This window comes from Eutrema salsugineum, unplaced genomic scaffold (genome assembly GCF_000478725.1).
Source record: "Eutrema salsugineum unplaced genomic scaffold, Eutsalg1_0 scaffold_15, whole genome shotgun sequence".
NCBI lineage: Eukaryota > Viridiplantae > Streptophyta > Magnoliopsida > Brassicales > Brassicaceae > Eutrema > Eutrema salsugineum.
Window position 1 is genome coordinate 799,430 of NW_006256867.1, and position 17,466 is coordinate 816,895.

Below are 17,466 nucleotides of genomic sequence, written 5' to 3' on the forward strand. Positions count from 1 at the left end.
TTAAATAAAATTAATTAATAAATTTTAATATTAAGTTCTTAACCACTCAAAGAAATTAAAATTTTTTTTATTAATTGATTCTTAATTAACATTTATGTAAATATTAAACAAAAATTTATGTTATAATTAACTAAAAATATTAATGATTTTTTATAGAAAATTTTTTGATTTGTTAATAATATGAAAAGTTTTTTTTATTAATTGATTTTTAAATAACATTTATGTAAATATTGAACAAGAATTTATGTTATAATTAATTAAAAAATATTGATGGTTTTTTGGTATAAAAATTTAAATTTTTTAATGATATTGCATTTAAAATTGATTGATTTATAATAATATATCAATTGATGATTATGTTTTTTTTAGAAAAACAAAAAATATATAAATTTGAAATAGTTGAAGAAAAAAATCTGTTATGTGCGGGTATTCACCTAATTACTATAATTCCTAGTCATGAGGAATGGAAAGCTAAGTATTTCTTATAGAAACTGATTGCTCAGCCAAATAAGCATCTTTGTTTGGCATCTACAAGGTCTGTGAGAGGCTTCAGAAAATTAGACTAATGTGTCCCCTAAAAATGTGTTTGAGCTTGGCATTCGAACATTGGGTCTCCTAAAAACTTGGTACTCCTGAAATCAAGTTCTGATGCATTTTAATAGGCAAAATATTGGTTCGATTATCTGAGAGCTTCAAAGGTCTTGTAGATTACAAAGTATAACCAAAGGTTAAGAAACAAAACCAATAAAAATACAAGCAATAAAAGCTCCCATACTTTGATTATTGTAGATGACATAAGCAAAATTTGAGAGAAGAAAAAAAGCCAATAAATAAATAAAATGAAAATGTGTAATGGTTGTAGTGAGGTACACTCTTGATAATAATAGAACAGAAACTCTAAACGACATCACTTCGTCGGAATTCAGCAAAATGGCGAACTTGGACCAAGACCAAATAAGGTCCAAAAGTGAAGAAGCCTGTTCAGAATCCAGTCTTCAACGGTCTTCTTCAAACCTGCAAAAAGACAAAGTGCAAAAGCAGAGTACAAACAGAGATGACGAGAGCCTCATTACAACTTGTACGATTGAAGTGTTCAATAAATTTGACACCCTGGCACGCCTGTTTGAAGAATGCTAACCACAAGAATGAGCTTGTTTTTAACTGTGGTAGAGTTATCTTAGGGTTTTCTATGTCTTTCTCAAACTCTTGTATAAATATCACGTAAGTTGTAATGAAGCCTTTAAGCTCTCAAAAATGAATTTCAGTCTAAAATATCTTTAAGTTTCAAAATTCTTTCATGGTATCAAAGCCAATGGCCGACCAATCCATGGAACCATATCCTTCCCCTTCTTTAAATGTTACAAACCGTGTTACTGTTACATTAACCCACAAGAACTACATCTTGTGGAAATCTCAGTTCGAAGCTTTCCTCCGTGGACAGCGTCTTCTCGGGTTCGTCAATGGCTCCATTCCTCGTCCTGCCGAGACCATTCAAATCCGCTCTGGCGATGTTACTAGTTCTGTTCCGAACCCAGATGTTGAAAAGTGGGAGCAGACAGATCAAATCGTTCAGTCGTGGCTTCTTGGTTCTTTTTCAGAGGATCTCCTGAGTCTTGTTGTTGGCTGTACGTCTTCGCAAGAGGTTTGACAGTGCCTTGCAAATCATTACAACAAGGTTTCTGCTTCTCGTCTTTTTGAGCTTCAATGCAAGATTCAAACCATCACCAAAGCTGAACGGCCAATGTCCGAGTTTCTCCAAGAGATTAAAGCTATTTGTGACCAGCTCAAGTCGATTGGCAGTCCAGTCACTGAGAAAATGAAGATCTTTGCTGCTCTTCATGGCCTTGGTCGTGAGTTTGAACCCATAAAGACAAGTATTGAATGTTCTGTTGATTCTAATGCCTCTCTCACCTTCAACGACGTCATCCCTCGTCTCACTGCCTATGATGATCGTCTTCAAGGCTATCTCACCACAACGGACATCACGCCTCACCTTGCTTTCAATACTGTTCCTTCCAACTATTACAACAATGGAGGAAGAGGACAGTTCTATCAAAGAGGAGGAAGAGGCCGTGGCCGTGGATCCTTTTCAACTCGTGGTCGTGGATTTCCACAACAAAACTCGGCTTTTAGGAACTCTCAAGGTTCTTCAAATATCGAAAACCGTCCCATTTGTCAAATCTGCGGAAAGAAAGGTCATGATGCTCTTAACTGTTGGCATCGGTTTGACAATGCTTATCAAACTGAGAATGTTCCTGCTGCAATGGCTGCTCTGAGAATTACTGACATCACCGAGCAATCTGGACATGAGTGGTTCCCTGATACTGGAGCAAGTGCTCACATAACAAGCTCCACGCACCATCTTCAACAATCTCGGCCTTATACTGGATCCGACACAATCATGGTTGCAGATGGAAGCTTTTTTTCCATCACTCATACTGGATCCACAGTAGTTGGCTCTTCCTCAGATATGTTGCCTCTTACTGATGTTCTAGTATATCCAGATATTGCAAAATCTTTGCTTTCAGTGTCCAAGGTCACCAAGGATTATCCTTGTTCTTTTACATTTGACTGTGATGAGGTTGTTGTTAAGGACAAGGTAACCAAGAAGGTACTGCTGCTGGAAAGAAACAATGAAGGTCTCTACAAGGTTCAATGTTCGAATAAGCCCATACCTCAAGTACTTTACTCCTCTAGACAGCATTCTGCAAGTAGTGTTGTTTGGCATAGGAGATTGGGTCATCTAAATGCTCAAGTTCTGCAGAAGTTGACTTCTTCTAAGGCTATTTTAATTAATAAGAGTAGAAGTGTGGTGTGTGAGTCATGTCAGCTTGGAAAAAGTTCTAGACTTCCATTTTCCGATTCTGTTTTTGTTGTAACTAAACTAGTTCAAAGAGTGCATTGTGATATTTGGGGACCTGCACCAGTTGTATCGGTGCAGGGTTTTCGGTATTATGTAATACTTACTGACAACTGGTCTCGCTATTGTTGGTTTTATCCTTTAAAGTACAAGTCTGATTTCTACTCAACATTTGTTGCCTTTCAAAGGCTTGTCGAAAATCAGTTCAACACCAAAATCGGAACCTTTCAATGTGATGGTGGAGGCGATTTTATAAACAAACAACTCCTTACATATCTAAGCAATGTGACATTCAACATTTTGTCTTATGCCCTCATACACCACAACAAAATGTTCTGGCTGAAAGAACGTACAGACACTTGGTTGAACTTGGTCTATCGATGATGTTTGAAAGTGGAATGTTGCAAAAATATTGGGTTGAGTCCTTTTTCACTTCAAATTTTTTTATCAATCTTCTTCCAACAAGTGCTCTCAAGGATAACAATTATCCACATCAACGGTTATATGGTCAACCACCAGACTATACAGCCTTAAGAACATTCGATTGTGCATGCTTTCCAACTCTTCAAGCTTATACTGCAAACAAGTTTGATCCAAGATCCTTAAAATGTATTTTTCTCGGCTATACTGCAAAGTATAAGGGCTACAGGTGCTTTTATCCACCAACTAGCAGAGTTTATCTAAGTCGACATGTTATCTTTGATGAGGAATCTTTCCCATTCAAAGACAAATATGCTTCTTTCTAGAAACCGACTGGGTCTTCTCTTCATACTGCTTGGATAAAAGGTCTTGAACTTCCTGCAACAATAACTGCAGAGTTTTCTTCTGATGTCACTGGTATTATCTTCTCTTCACCAACACCACCAATGTTCACAACCGATGATTTTCCTCCTCTTCAGTCCCCAAATTCAGCCATTTCTCCTGTTGATATGTGAATATCGACAAGGGACAAAACAGTACTTTTAGATCGGAAGCTCGGTTTTTATTAGATCAAATCAGGCAAATACAACTGAGTTCGGTTATTCAGGTAAGTAATAACGAACTAAGACTTAACGAAACTAAGAATCTAGCAGAATGAGTTCTCAGTCTCTAAGTCTTCTCGGGAATATCTTGTGTCTTCTTCGGTGTCGATTCGTCTCCCTTTATATATATCCTTTGAGTCAGTCTTCAAATACATCTTCGACGATATGGGACCGAGAGGACTTTCTTTTTCTCTCGGTTCCTTTCCTTTTCTTTCTGAAGTTTCCTTTTCTTTCTGAAGTTTCCTTTTTCAGTTAAAAAATTTTCCTATTTCGACCGAGCTCAGAGAAACCTTCCATTCCTTCGAGAGGTTTCTCACTGATCTCGGCCTATTGGGCTGTGTTCGGCCCAATGTTTCACTCGGCCCATCTTTCTCGGTACATCCCTTCGTAAACCGGGCTTATGTTATGCCAATCTCGGTTTGTACCGAAGAAAACCGGGGTGCGGTTTTCACCTCCAACAGTTAGCCCCCCCCCTCAGTTCGGTGAAAGGAGGTGACTTTCAGTCGAACTTGTTTCTTCGATTATCGGATCACAAACCGAGCTCGGTAACTGCTGTCGATTCACATTCCCGGACGTTTTGCGCCTGTCTTCAATGAGGCGCGTGAATTACAGGATTTTTGCAAAAATCGAGGAACTCACGATTTCCACTGTTTATAAAGGGGAAAACTCCTCTTCACATTCATTACTCTCGCTCAAGCATATATAAGGTACGCTACTCTCCCTTAGCTTTTTGTTTCTCTCTCTAATTTGTATTCGTAGTTCTCTCTCGTTTCTTCATCTTTCGCCGCCGCAAACCTTCGATTTTTCCGATCGATCTTCAAACTTCCCATTCGATCTTCAAACTTTCCGATCAATCTTCAATCTTTTCCGGTTGATCTTCAAGCTGTTCTTCATTCTTCTTAGATCTCCTTTGAATCTACTCTTCCGAGCTCAAAATGTCTTCTAGTTCCTCTATTAACTCTTCTTCCAATCAAATCCTTCTGGAAGATCGCCGCGAACCCTCAGAGCCGAGCTCCTCCTCTTCAAATCCTCATCAATCGAGTTCATCTCAGGAAGAGAGCAATCCTCCAAAGTTAGTTCGTAAGAACTCCAAGTCGGTGGAAGCTGGCAGCAGTCGTGCTAGACCTAGGGTTGAAGCCACCGAGCACCTGACTACAGAGACTCTTGAAATGGTAGCTCGGACCGGGCCAAATGCTGGCGGTAATGATCATGAGATCGAGGAGATCGAAGAGGACGAGGAAGAAAATCAGGAGGATGATGCCACTGAAGTTGGAGATGCCGAGGACAGCCTTGAAGCTGTGAACCATGCTTCGCCGCCACTCCCGAGACGGAAAGTAGTTCGTCCTCACAACGTGCCTGCTTGTTCTCTCTCCCCGGGTGTTGTTCGCGTTGTACTCGAGGAAAACGGTCTTGCGGACAAGGTCATCTTTATTATACCGGAAACGGGAGATCGGCCATGGGACGTTCCTGAGGGCTTCCTTTGTGTCTACCTGACGTATTTCACACAATGCGGGCTTTCGTTCCCAATTCCTTCCCGTCTGCTCGGGTACTGCAATCGGCGAGGCGTAGCTCTCACGCAGGTGATGCCGGCTTCTATAACGAACTATGTAGGGTTCGTCTCCTTATGTGAAGAGCTCGGTGAGATTCCATCCAGTCGGCTGTTCGAGGATCTTTTTTCGGTGAACATCCACAAATCCAAGGAGTGGTTTTTTGCTGCGAACGCTAAGCCGAAGAAGAATATCGTTACTGGACCTAAGCCCAGTAAATTTAACGACTGGGAATCTCTTTATTTCTATCTTGAGATGAACGATCTCACTGTCAGCAACTCTGACATCCCAACTCAATCAGAGTGGAAGATTCCGATTGGTAGATCTAGACGAGCTTATACTTATGCTAATTTTTGATTTCGTATCTCACTGACTCTTTTTCGGGTCTTCGCAGGTCGTCATCTCCCAAGTATCATCCTCAACTCCGGACTCACCTCCGAATTCGAAGCAGCTTTCAGTGAAGCCGGTAAGCGTCGCTGGCCTGAAGTTTTGGAGGAAATTCTTAATCGTCGAGCTAAGAAAGCAGGTCTGATTATCGAACTCGGTGTTGTTTGTTTTATCCTGAGTTTACTCCGAACTCTTTCTTGACATATCTTTATTGCAGGTTCTGTTCGAGAACCGAAATCGCGAAAGCCAAAAGCTCGAGCTAGCAAGCCTCGAGCCGCTCCTAAACGCAAATCACCGAAGTCGTGAGCTCAATGCACCCGGACCGCCAGGATGCTCTCACTGGACGAGATCCCAACTCTCTTTGGCGAAGAGGAGCCGAACGTGGCGGATCCGACCCCCGTCCCTGCTGCCGAAGGGACTAATGAGCAGCCGGAGGAACTGCTGCCTGCGGCGAACTCACCTGACCAAGCCGGTCAGAAGAAACTGAAGAAGAAGAAGTCTTCGAAGAAGACTAAGAGAACTGAAGATTCTTCTCGGGTGCAAGATGTGCCCGCTGAGTTCGATCCACCGGCGGCTGTGGCGTCGGACCTCGCTCTTTCTCAAGACCGAGCTGAAGCTTCTCACTCCCGCAAGAGACAAGCCAGGGATCATGCCGAGGGTTCTCCAGAGCCTGAGCCGGCGAAAAGGGCTAAAGTCTGTTTCGACTACGATGAAGAGACTCCGTTCGAGGAGAACGTCGACGCCTGCGCCGAGCTCTACCATAAGATCTCTTCCCAGGTCCCGAGCCTCCCGTCGGTCCCCGAGCTCCGGTTCCCAAACATGTACAAGGGGATCGCCCGTACAACTGCTGTGGTAATTTCTTAATTTTGTTTTTTTATTCAACAATTTTCCCAAGTGCGAGTTCTGATTCGATTCTCTCTTTTGCAGCTCGCCAGCCAGACCAATAACTTGGTCGCCACGTATGAAGTGGCTCTGTTTGACGAGCAAGTGAGGGTCACCGAGCTCGAGGAAAGGGTTGCTAAAGCTGAGGAGTGTCTTGCCACCAAGCTCCAAATCAACGATACCCTGCACTCTTCGGTGGATTTGCTGAAACAAAAGAGCGAGTTGAAGGCGGTGAAGGCTGAGCTGTCCGAGGCTCAAGGATTGCTCTCTAGGGAGTTCGAGAAGGACAACGGGCGATTGCAGGACATGGTGGCACACTGGAAGGCTCGGGCTAAGAGCGTGCATGCAAAAGCCTGTGAACGTTTAGAGAAGGTCATCCGGAGCTTGGATGACGCTGACAAGGCTCGGAAGCCATACTTGGTTGTCAACCAGCTTACGGGAGTGCTCGGCTTCATCAAACAGCTAAAGAAGAAGGGCTTATACGAGGTCCCGCCTGAGATGATCGCTGACATCGAGGCGAAGCATGCCAAGGCCTTAGAAGAGTTCCGTGCCGTCGACGCCTGCGTCCTTTCAGAGGAAGACAAGCGGATGTCTCCGTTCGCTGAAGAGGACGACATTCCGGTCGTGAACGTCACTCAGAGCGCGCAGGATCCTGCGAGAGGCGAGCAATTCGGCTCGAACGAAGACATACTCAATGCTGGTCAAGCTGCCATTTCGAAGACTGCTTAGTCTATTCTTCTTTATGTTTCTTTTTAATCGAACTCAACTGCCCTTTCATGGGTTATTTTTGTAATATTTATGTTTCTCTGAACCCTCGGTGGGTTCCTTTTGAACTTATTTGCCTCTCGGGAGGCTTTTAATTATATGCTCGTTCGTCTTCTTTCTTGTCTTGATAACTTAGAAAATCCTTTAAGTAGTAGATCGATATCTAACTTAACTTTCGACCCTCTTACGTCGGTAATGATTTGTGATTAATGCTTAAGTACTAGATCGGTATATAGTAGATGATATTCGAACATAACTTTTATTATAGCGAATTGCGATAATTCGGCTTACGTTTTGCGAGTGTTGTGAACTCGGCTTATGGTGCGAATCTGAGGAGTTCGGCTTTATTGTGCGAGCGTTTAAGCTCGGCCTGGGGAACCCAAGTGAATCGTTTCGTACTGGAAGAGTGAATTAATTCGAACTCCTGTAAACGCACGAAACGAGTTCAAGGTTTTCTAAGTCGAACCTAAGTATGCGAGATGTGCTCGGCTTGTTGTTCTTGGTGACTTAGAAATTTAACTACGGGACTGGGTCCAGCTTTTAACATGTGGTTTTACCACGGCACCATGTGGGTGCTCGCGAGACGGATCTCGGCTTTTAAGTTTGTATTCGTGTGGAATGCTATCGAACAACTGGCCAGGAAGTCAATGTAAGAACAAGGAGTTCGGTACCTTGTGTTTTCTGAACTAGATCTTAGACAGATTTGACATAATAAAATTTTATTGATGTTATAGCTGGACTCGGTAACGAGCTGCCTACGTACCCTTTAAAGGGATCAAGCCATTCGTAGTTCTAAGTACAAAAGTGTTTTTTGCTCTGACTAAGTAGCTCGGATGCTTTTTTTTTTTTTTTTTCGGTAGTTCGCAACGAACTAGTAGTAGTAGCGTTTGAGATGCATTGAGTTCCAAGATCACGGGATCGGAGTTCCGACTAACTTCATAAGTTGATAAACGCCGGGCTTGACCACCTTCATCACTTGGTACGGTCCTTCCCAGTTTGCACCAAGTTTTCCTGCGTTCTTTTCTTCTGTATTTTGATAGACTTTGCGAAGTACGAGATCGCCATCTTCAAAGTGACGGCCTTTAACCTTTTTGTTGTAGTAGCGAGCTGCAAGTTGCTGGTAGTTCTTTATTCGGAGCAATGCTCGTTCGCGGTGTTCTTCGACTAAGTCGAGTGCGTCAATCATCATGTTGTTATTCGCGTCGGGTTGCTGGGTAAGCATAGTTCGGCTGGACACATAACTTCTGTGCCATATGCAAGGAAGAATGGTGACTGACCGGTCGAACGTCGTGGTGTAGTTCGGTGAGACCACAAGACGCCGTCAAGTTCGTCCGCCCAAGTTCCCTTAGCGGTATCGAGTCTTTTCTTTAGCCCGTCGATGATGGTCTTGTTTGTAGCTTCAGCTTGTCCGTTTCCTTGCGGATATCGCGGGGTAGAGAAACTTAGTCGAATCTTCCACTTGGCACAAAAATCTGTGAAAATGATCGAAGTGAACTGGGTTCCATTGTCCGTAACGATCTCGTACGGGACTCCGTGTCGGCAGATGATGAACTTCCAGACGAACTTCTTGACATCGATTCCATGAATCTCGGGGTATGCTTCGGCTTCAACCCATTTGGTGAAGTAGTCCGTGACGACCAGAACATATTGCTTCTGAGTTGTAGATCGGCGAAAGGGACCGATAATATCCATTGCCCAGCGCATGAAAGGATATGGTGCGGTCGAGGTCATCAGGAGCTCGGTAGGAAGATTGATCATTGGACCACGACGTTGGCACTTCTCGCAGCGTGTCGTATACTTCTCGCAATCAGAGAGCATAGTAGGCCAGTAATAGCCAGCTTTTTTTATCTTAAATGCCAAAGACCGAGCTCCGGAGTGATTTCCTCCTTCTCCTTCATGGACCTTCTGCATTACTTCCGTGATGTCGTTGCCGTGAACGCAAGTCAAGAGTACACCGGACGCATCCCATCTGAGGAGAGTACCTTTAATGACCACATATCGAGCTGCGCGAGCCTTAAGGCGCCGAGCTGCCCATTTATCTACGGGAACTGTTCCGTCTCCGATGTATCCCACGATCTCTAAGGTCCAATCTTCGGGTTCGTCTTCTCCTTCGGCTTCGATATCGATTGGAACATGTTGGCCTTCGGATTCGTCCTCGGGATCGGATTCGTTATCATTGAGTTCGTCCGTGTCGTTGTTGAGATCAGGAATGGCCTCTTTGGGTTTCGTCTTCCGGGTGAGGGGTGGAGCGAGATTGGGTTGGGCTTCGTAATCACGCCGTCTTGTAATGATACTGCAGTTCGGAGTGGGCTCGATACTTGGTCGCTCGATTGCTGCAATTGGGATAGTTCGCCGAAGATCGGGATCAGAATTAGTCGCGAGAGCGGCTAAGGCGTCGGCGGTTGCGTTCTCATCTCGAGGTATTTTTGTAAGTTCGAAGGTAGAGAACTCCGAAGCAACAGCCTTGAGGACTGTGAGATATGCATCCATGCGGTCGTTCTTGCCCTCGTATTCGCCGTGAAACTGGTTAGCCACGAGTTGAGAGTCGCAGTAGGCGTGCACATGCTCGGCGCCGATACCTTTGGCAAGTCGTAGTCCGGCAATCAATGCTTCGTACTCGGCTTCGTTATTGAACGCCGGGAAACCGAGTCGAAATGACTGCTCGATAACTTCTCCTTCGGGTGATTTGAGACGAATTCCGACTCCAGATCCTTTATGAGACGAGGAACCATCCGCGTGAAGGATCCAGGGTTGTACGACCGGATTAGCTTCGACGAGCTCCGGTGGGAGTTCAACCAAGAAATCTGCCAGGACTTGGGATTTCGTTGCAGTTCTTCCTCGGTATTCGATGTCGTATTCGCTGAGTTCGATGGCCCACTTTGCGAGTCGTCCTGATTGACTTGGGCTATGGAGGAAAGTACGAAGAGGGTGATCGGTCAGGACCACGATCGCGTGAGATTGGAAGTACGAGCGTAATTTCCTTGCAGAAATAACCACGGCAAAGGCGAATTTTTTCCAAAGTCGGATAACGATACTCCGATCCATCGAGGGATTTGCTTGTGTAGAAAATTGGCTTCTGCTCGCCACGATCTTCTCGAACAAGTACACTACTGACTGCGAACTCCGAAATCGCGATATAAAGATAGAGTGTCTCGCCGGTTTCAGGTTTGGATAAAACTGGCGGAGTGGACAAGTATTTCTTTAGCTCCGCGAAGGCTTCTTCACACTTCTCATTCCATTCAAGATGTTTGTTACCGCGAAGAAGTTGGTAGAAAGGTAAGCACTTGTCCGTCGATCTGGATATAAACCGATTAAGTGCTGCGATACGTCCGGTGAGTCGCTGAACTTCGCGTTTGGTTGTCGGCGATGGGAGCTCGAGAATAGCTGCGATCTGCTTTGGATTAGCTTCAATGCCTCGCTGCGTAACAATGTATCCGAGGAACTCTCCAGATGTCACGCCGAACGTACACTTGGTGGGATTAAGCTTCTTACCATATTGGTCCAGAATATCAAAGCATGTGCGAAGATGGCCGACGTGTTCGGAAGCGATGAGCGACTTCACGAGCATGTCGTCGATGTAAACTTCCATAGTCCGCCCGAGCTGGCTTGCGAACATCCGGTTTACCAGTCGTTGGTACGTTGCTCCAGCATTCTTCAGGCCGAAGGGCATGACCTTATAGCAGTAGATGCCGCGGTCCGTGATGAATGATGTCTTCTCCCGATCTTGCGGATGCATAAGGATCTGATTGTACCCGGAGAATGCGTCCATAAACGAGAGTAGTTCGTTCCCGGCAGTCGCTTCCACTAGGCGGTCGATATGAGGCAAGGGAAAGCTATCTTTCGGACACGCCTTATTGAGGTCTGTAAAATCGACGCAGATCCTCCATTTACCATTCTTCTTCTTTACGACCACGGGGTTTGCTAACCAATCTGGGTACTTGACTTCGGTGATGGATCCGGCTTTGAGTAACCGTTCGACCTCATCATTCACGGCTTGTGTTTTCTCTGGTCCGAGCTTTCGGCGTTTCTGCTTGATTAGCTTATACGTCGGATCAATGTTAAGCTCGTGACACGCGATCTGTGGATCGATCCCTGGCATATCTTCTACCGACCAAGCGAAGGTTGATGAATGCTGTTACAGAAAGTGAATGAGTGGCTCGCGGATGACTGGATCGCGCTCGGCGCCGATTCCGACTTGATGCTCTGGCCTTAGTTCGTCGATGCAAACTTGAACGATCGATTCCTGTTTAGGTTTTGTCTGCTGGACGACGAGCTTGTCCGTTGGTCCTAACGAACTAATGACACAAGCTTTGTTGGCCGAATGAAGTCTGCACTCGTTTATGTAGCACGATCGAGCAACGGCTTGGTTTCCTCGGAGAGTGTAAACACCATCGGGAGTCGGGAACTTTAGGCACTGATGGTACGTCGAGGCGACCGCTTTCATCGCGTGTAGCCAAGGTGTAACGAGAATAGCGTTCTAGATCGCTGGTTTGTCGAGGATAAGGAACTGGATAATCTTTGCGACTCCGCCGAGGTAGATCGGAATATTGACCATGCCAACTCGAGCTGGTCGAGTGCTTCCTTGAAGATAATGTTAACCGAACTACCCGTATCGCCAAAATACGGCTAACTTCAACATCGTTGAGGAGTAGTTCGACGACGATAGCATGGTTATGCGGTTTATGCAGCCCGATTGTATCGGCCTCGGTAAATACCAAGGGTGTTCCCTTCGGCGGATCCTGCGGGGCTTTGGGCGCGCTGGCGGCCTGTCTGCTGTACTCTTTGATGGCTCGAACCGAATAACTGCAAGCTTCGATTGCCCCCATTATCATGTTGACATGTTTCCGCGCCTTAGGAGCGTGATTCTCTGGTGCTCGGTCATCACAATTCCGTTTCTGTTGCTCGGGCAAAACAGGCGGATTCGGTGGTGGCGGTGGTAACGTCGGTAAAGCCGGTGGAGTTGGTGGATCTTTGGCGAGTGCTTTCTCAAGCTGTTCATTGTTTGGTCGAGGCATGTGTGAACGACGGAGATCGTCAATCGAAAGTTGCCCGCCGCTCTTAGACGCGTTCGAACGTCGGAGATCGTCGACCGAGATCGGTTCCTTTCGATATAGGCCGAGTAGGTATTCTCGCAGATGTCTGCATTCTTCGGTGCTGTGGCCCCTACGGTTATGGAACTCGCAGAACAATGATTCGTCTTGATCTTCTTCACCGCGGACCCACTTATTGTTCCATTGTTTGTTCGGTTGTTGGATTGCATTAGCATAGAACTTCTTGTGATTCTCATACCCTCGACCGTATCCCGATTGCGGCTCATTAGTCGCTGTTTTTGGACATTCGGGTTGCTTCGGTTAATAACTCTGCTCGTAAGCCGCTTTTTCTTCCTCTTCAGCGATGTAAGTATTAGCTCGGTGCAATGCGTCTTCTAATGTCTGTGGAGGGTTATGGGTGATCGCAGTCCGGAAGCTAGTCTTTATCCGAGCTCCTTTCTGAAGACATAGGAGAGCGGCTTCATCGCTAATCGTACAATTAGCAACGATTGTCTTGAAGCGCTGGATGAAATCACGAAGGCTCTCGCTTGGTCCTTGGGCTATTTGCCAGAGCTCGGAGTTCTTGGTGTTCTGTCCAATGAACATGGAAAAGTGTTTGACGAAAGCCGTCGTTAACTCCTTGTAGTTATCGATTGAATTGGCTTCAAGTCGCGAGAACCAGTCGAGAGCTACTCCTCCCAAACTTTCCACAAATAGTTGGCACTGAACTGCGTCTCTCTCTTCGGCGGATTTGAACTGGTATCGGTTCATGCAGATGCCAAACGATGTCAAGAAGTGTCGGGGGTCAGTATTGCCCTCGTAGACTTTTACTTCAGTTTCTCCATGTGTTTGACCGGCGTCCCTGCTACGCGCGGTGTGAAGGGTGTCTTCTGCGTTTCCTGAATGACGCGCTCGATTTCCGGAGCCGCGCTTGTTGCTTGATGTATCTTTGAAGTGATATCGCGAAGCTGCGCCTTCATTGTTTCGAACTCGGCGTCTCGGCTTAAATCCGATGCTGGTGCATTCGCTGACCCGACTGCAGTAGACCTCATAGTTCCGGCTGGATCTCCGTCGGTATTAAGATCATCAATGATGTTCCGAACTCGAAGAGGAGTTCGGCGATTTGTGTCGCCATCTGACTGAAGCGCTCCTCGCTTCTTTTGTTGATGGCCTCAAACTGGGCATTGAACACTTGGAGCAGTAGTTCGGTTCCATAACCTCCTACGGCTGCGGGGGTTTGGCCGGCTACAGTTCCAGCGTTTTCTCCAGGAGTTCCTCCTCCTTGTTCTGTTGGGGCGTTAGCGTTCTCTCCACCGAGAGGGTTTCCTTCTTCGTGAATGTTGGCTTGGTCTGCCATCGCTGATTCAATCTTTCCGAAGTCCGATCTAAAACTTGAGAAATCTGTTTAAGTCCCCCTACCTAGCGCGCCAATTGTTGATATGTGAATATCGACAAGGGACAAAACAGTACGGAAGCTCGGTTTTTATTAGATCAAATCAGGAAAATACAACTGAGTTCGGTTATTCAGGTAAGTAATAACGAACTAAGACTTAACGAAACTAAGAATCTAGCAGAATGAGTTCTCAATCTCTAAGTCTTCTCGGGAATATCTTGTGTCTTCTTCGGTGTCGATTCGTCTCTCTTTATATATATCCTTTGAGTCGGTCTTCAAATACATCTTCGACGATATGGGACCGAGAGGACTTTCCTTTTCTCTCGGTTCCTTTCCTTTTCTTTCTGAAGTTTCCTTTTTCCGTTAGGAAACTTTCCTATTTCGACCGAGCTCAGGGAAACCATCCATTCCTTCGAGAGGTTTTTCACCGATCTCGGCCTATTGGGCTGTGTTCGGCCCAATGTTTCACTCGGCCCATCTTTCTCGGTACATCCCTTCGTAAACCGGGCTTATGTTATGCCGATCTAGGTTTGTACCGGAGAAAACCGGGGTGCTGTTTTCACCTCCAACATCTCCGGTCTTAACTACTGATGATGCAAGAAGATATTATGGGCGTACGGCATGCTCAGATCATGAACTTATAGGCGACGGTGTCTTTCCTGCATCACACAGGATAGTTATACCAGAACAGCCTCCATCTACTGATGCAACAACAACAACATTTCCTGCCTCCACAGAACCAGTACCTGCAGAGTTATCTCAAGCTCCTGCTCATAAAATGGTCACTCGCTCTAAAGCTGGTATTTCAAAGCCAAATCCAAGGTATGCACTACTCACACACAAAGTGTCATACCCCGAGCCTAAGACAGTTAAGACGGCTCTCAAGGATCCCGGCTGGAATGCAGCAATGAACGATGAAATGCAGAATTGCAGAGAAGGCATTGACTATCTTGAGACCTATTGTCCTGTTGTCAGAACACCAACTGTTTGAACTGTTCTACACACTGCAATGGTAATGGACTGGGACATCAAACAAATGGATATCATAAACGCCTTTCTTCATGGTGATTTAACTGAGGTTGTTTACATAAAACAACCTGCAGGTTTTGTTGATAAAGAACACCCTGATCATGTTTGTTTGCTACACAAAGCTCTATATGGTCTTAAACAAACACCAAGGGCCTGGTTTGACAAGTTTAGTAACTATTTGCTTGAGTTTGGTTTTGTTTGCAGCAAGTTGGATCCCTCTCTATTCGTCTACTCACAAAATGGCGATGTTATCATGTTGTTACTTTATGTTGATGACATGGTTATTACGGGCAACAAGTCTTCTGCAATGACCAAGTTCCTCATCGACATCAACAGACATTTCAGAATGAAAGATCTCGGCCAAATGCATTATTTCTTAGGCATTCAGGCACATTTTCATGAGGAGGGGCTTTTCTTGTCTCAGCAAAAATATGCTGAAGATCTCCTTGTTGTGGCTGCAATGAGTGACTGCTCATCCATGCCCACTCCCTTACCTCTGCAACCGCATCTTACCCAAATCAAACTGAGCTCTTTGAAAACCCAACATATTTCAGAAGTTTTGCCGGAAAGCTGCAATATCTCACTCTAACTCAGCCAGACATTCAATATGCTGTGAACTTTGTTTGCCAGAAGATGCATCAACCTACTGTCTCAGACTTCAATCTGCTCAAACGTGTTCTTCGCTATATCAAGGGCATGATAACAATGGGTATTACCTTTCGGAAGGACACTGACTTCCTTCTCAGAGCTTACAGTGACTCTGATTGAGCTGGCTGCCCTCTAACACGGCGATCTACTGGTGGTTACTGCAATTATCTTGGAAAAAAATTTATCTCCTGGTCCTCAAAGAAGCAGACCACCGTGGCCAAAAGCTCAACTGAAGCAGAGTATCTTGCCTTATCCGAAACATCAATTGAGCTTACTAGGCTTGGCAACCTCCTCAAGGACCTAGGTATTCCCATTCATGTCACACCTGAGATCTTCTGTGACAATCTCTCAGCTGTTCAGCTCACCGTGAATCCCACATATCATGCTCGCTCCAAGCACTTTGAAACTCATCATCATTATGTTCGTGAGCGTGTTGCTCTTGGCTCACTGGTGGTAAATCATGTCCCATCTCAACTGCAGATCGCTGATATCTTCACCAAATCTTTACCAGCGACTGCGTTCTTCTCCTTGTGATTCAAACTTGGCGTAGAAGTTCCTCCCACGCCATGTTTGAGAGGGGCTAATAGAACAGAGACTCTAAACGACATCACTTCGTCGGAATTCAGCAAAATGGCGAACTTGGGCCAAGACCAAATAAGGTCCAAGAGTGAAGAAGCCTGCTCAAAATCCAGCCTTCAACGGTCTTCTTTTTCAAACCTGCAAAAAGACAAAGTGCAAAAGCAGAGTATGAACAGAGATGACGAGAGCCTCATTACAGCTTGTATGATTGAAGTGCTCAACAAGTTTGACACCCTGGTACGCCTGTTTGAAGAATGCTAACCACATGAATGAGTTTGTTTTTAACTGTGGTAGAGTTATCTTAGGGTTTTCTATGTCTTTCTCAAACTCTTGTATAAATAGCAGCTAAGTTGTAATGAAGCCTTTAAGCTCTCAGAAATTAATTTCAGTCTAAAATATCTTTGAGTTTCAAAATCCTTTCAGATTAAAGTCATTTCTTTTATTTAGTTTAGCAGACAAAAAGAAATGGAACTTCCACGTTTCATGAATTTTCATTACTTCGATTAATTTATTATAAATCAATATATATATATATATATATATATATATATATTTTTTGGTTAAATGTTAAATTTTATATCAAAATTTTGATTTTTTACAGACGATGCAGAGATACAACAAAAAAATTAAAAAACTGAAATTTAATATGGACAAAAACCGAGAAAGACAACAAAAACATAAATAAAGGCAAAAAAAACCAGAAGTGAAACTGAGAAGATAAAACCGAAGCAAAACAAGACAAAATCATTTTTATGCATGGTCCTTGATGTTTGATTAGGTAAATCCAATCGATCGATTGGAGAGTATTATTGACAATGATTATATACACAAGAGAGGAGAGATTAGCCGTTGGAGACTAATCAATAGATTCCTAAATTACAGAGGAGAATATATGATTTCCTGCAGTCAAAACGTCATATGCTTCGGACGTTGAGGCTGGATTTGAACTCGTTGAATAATGAAGCGGGAAGGCCTTGGTGAAAATGTCGGCATATTGGTGAGATGATGGAACATGAAGAACACGAACTTCTCCAAGTGCAACCCGTTCTCGAACAAATAAGATGTCTAGCTCAACGTGCTTGGTGCGTTGATGTTGAATGGGATTCGTAGAGAGGTAGACAGCACTGATATTGTCGCAATAGACGAGAGTTGCTTGTGTAATAGGACAATGAAGCTCGAGTAAAAGATTACGGACCCAAATTGTTTCGGCAACTGCATTGGCGACTCCTCGGTATTCAGCTTCAGCACTAGAGCGAGAGACAGTTGGTTGGCGTTTCGAAGACCATGAGATAAGGATGTCGCCAAAGAAGACACAATATCCAGA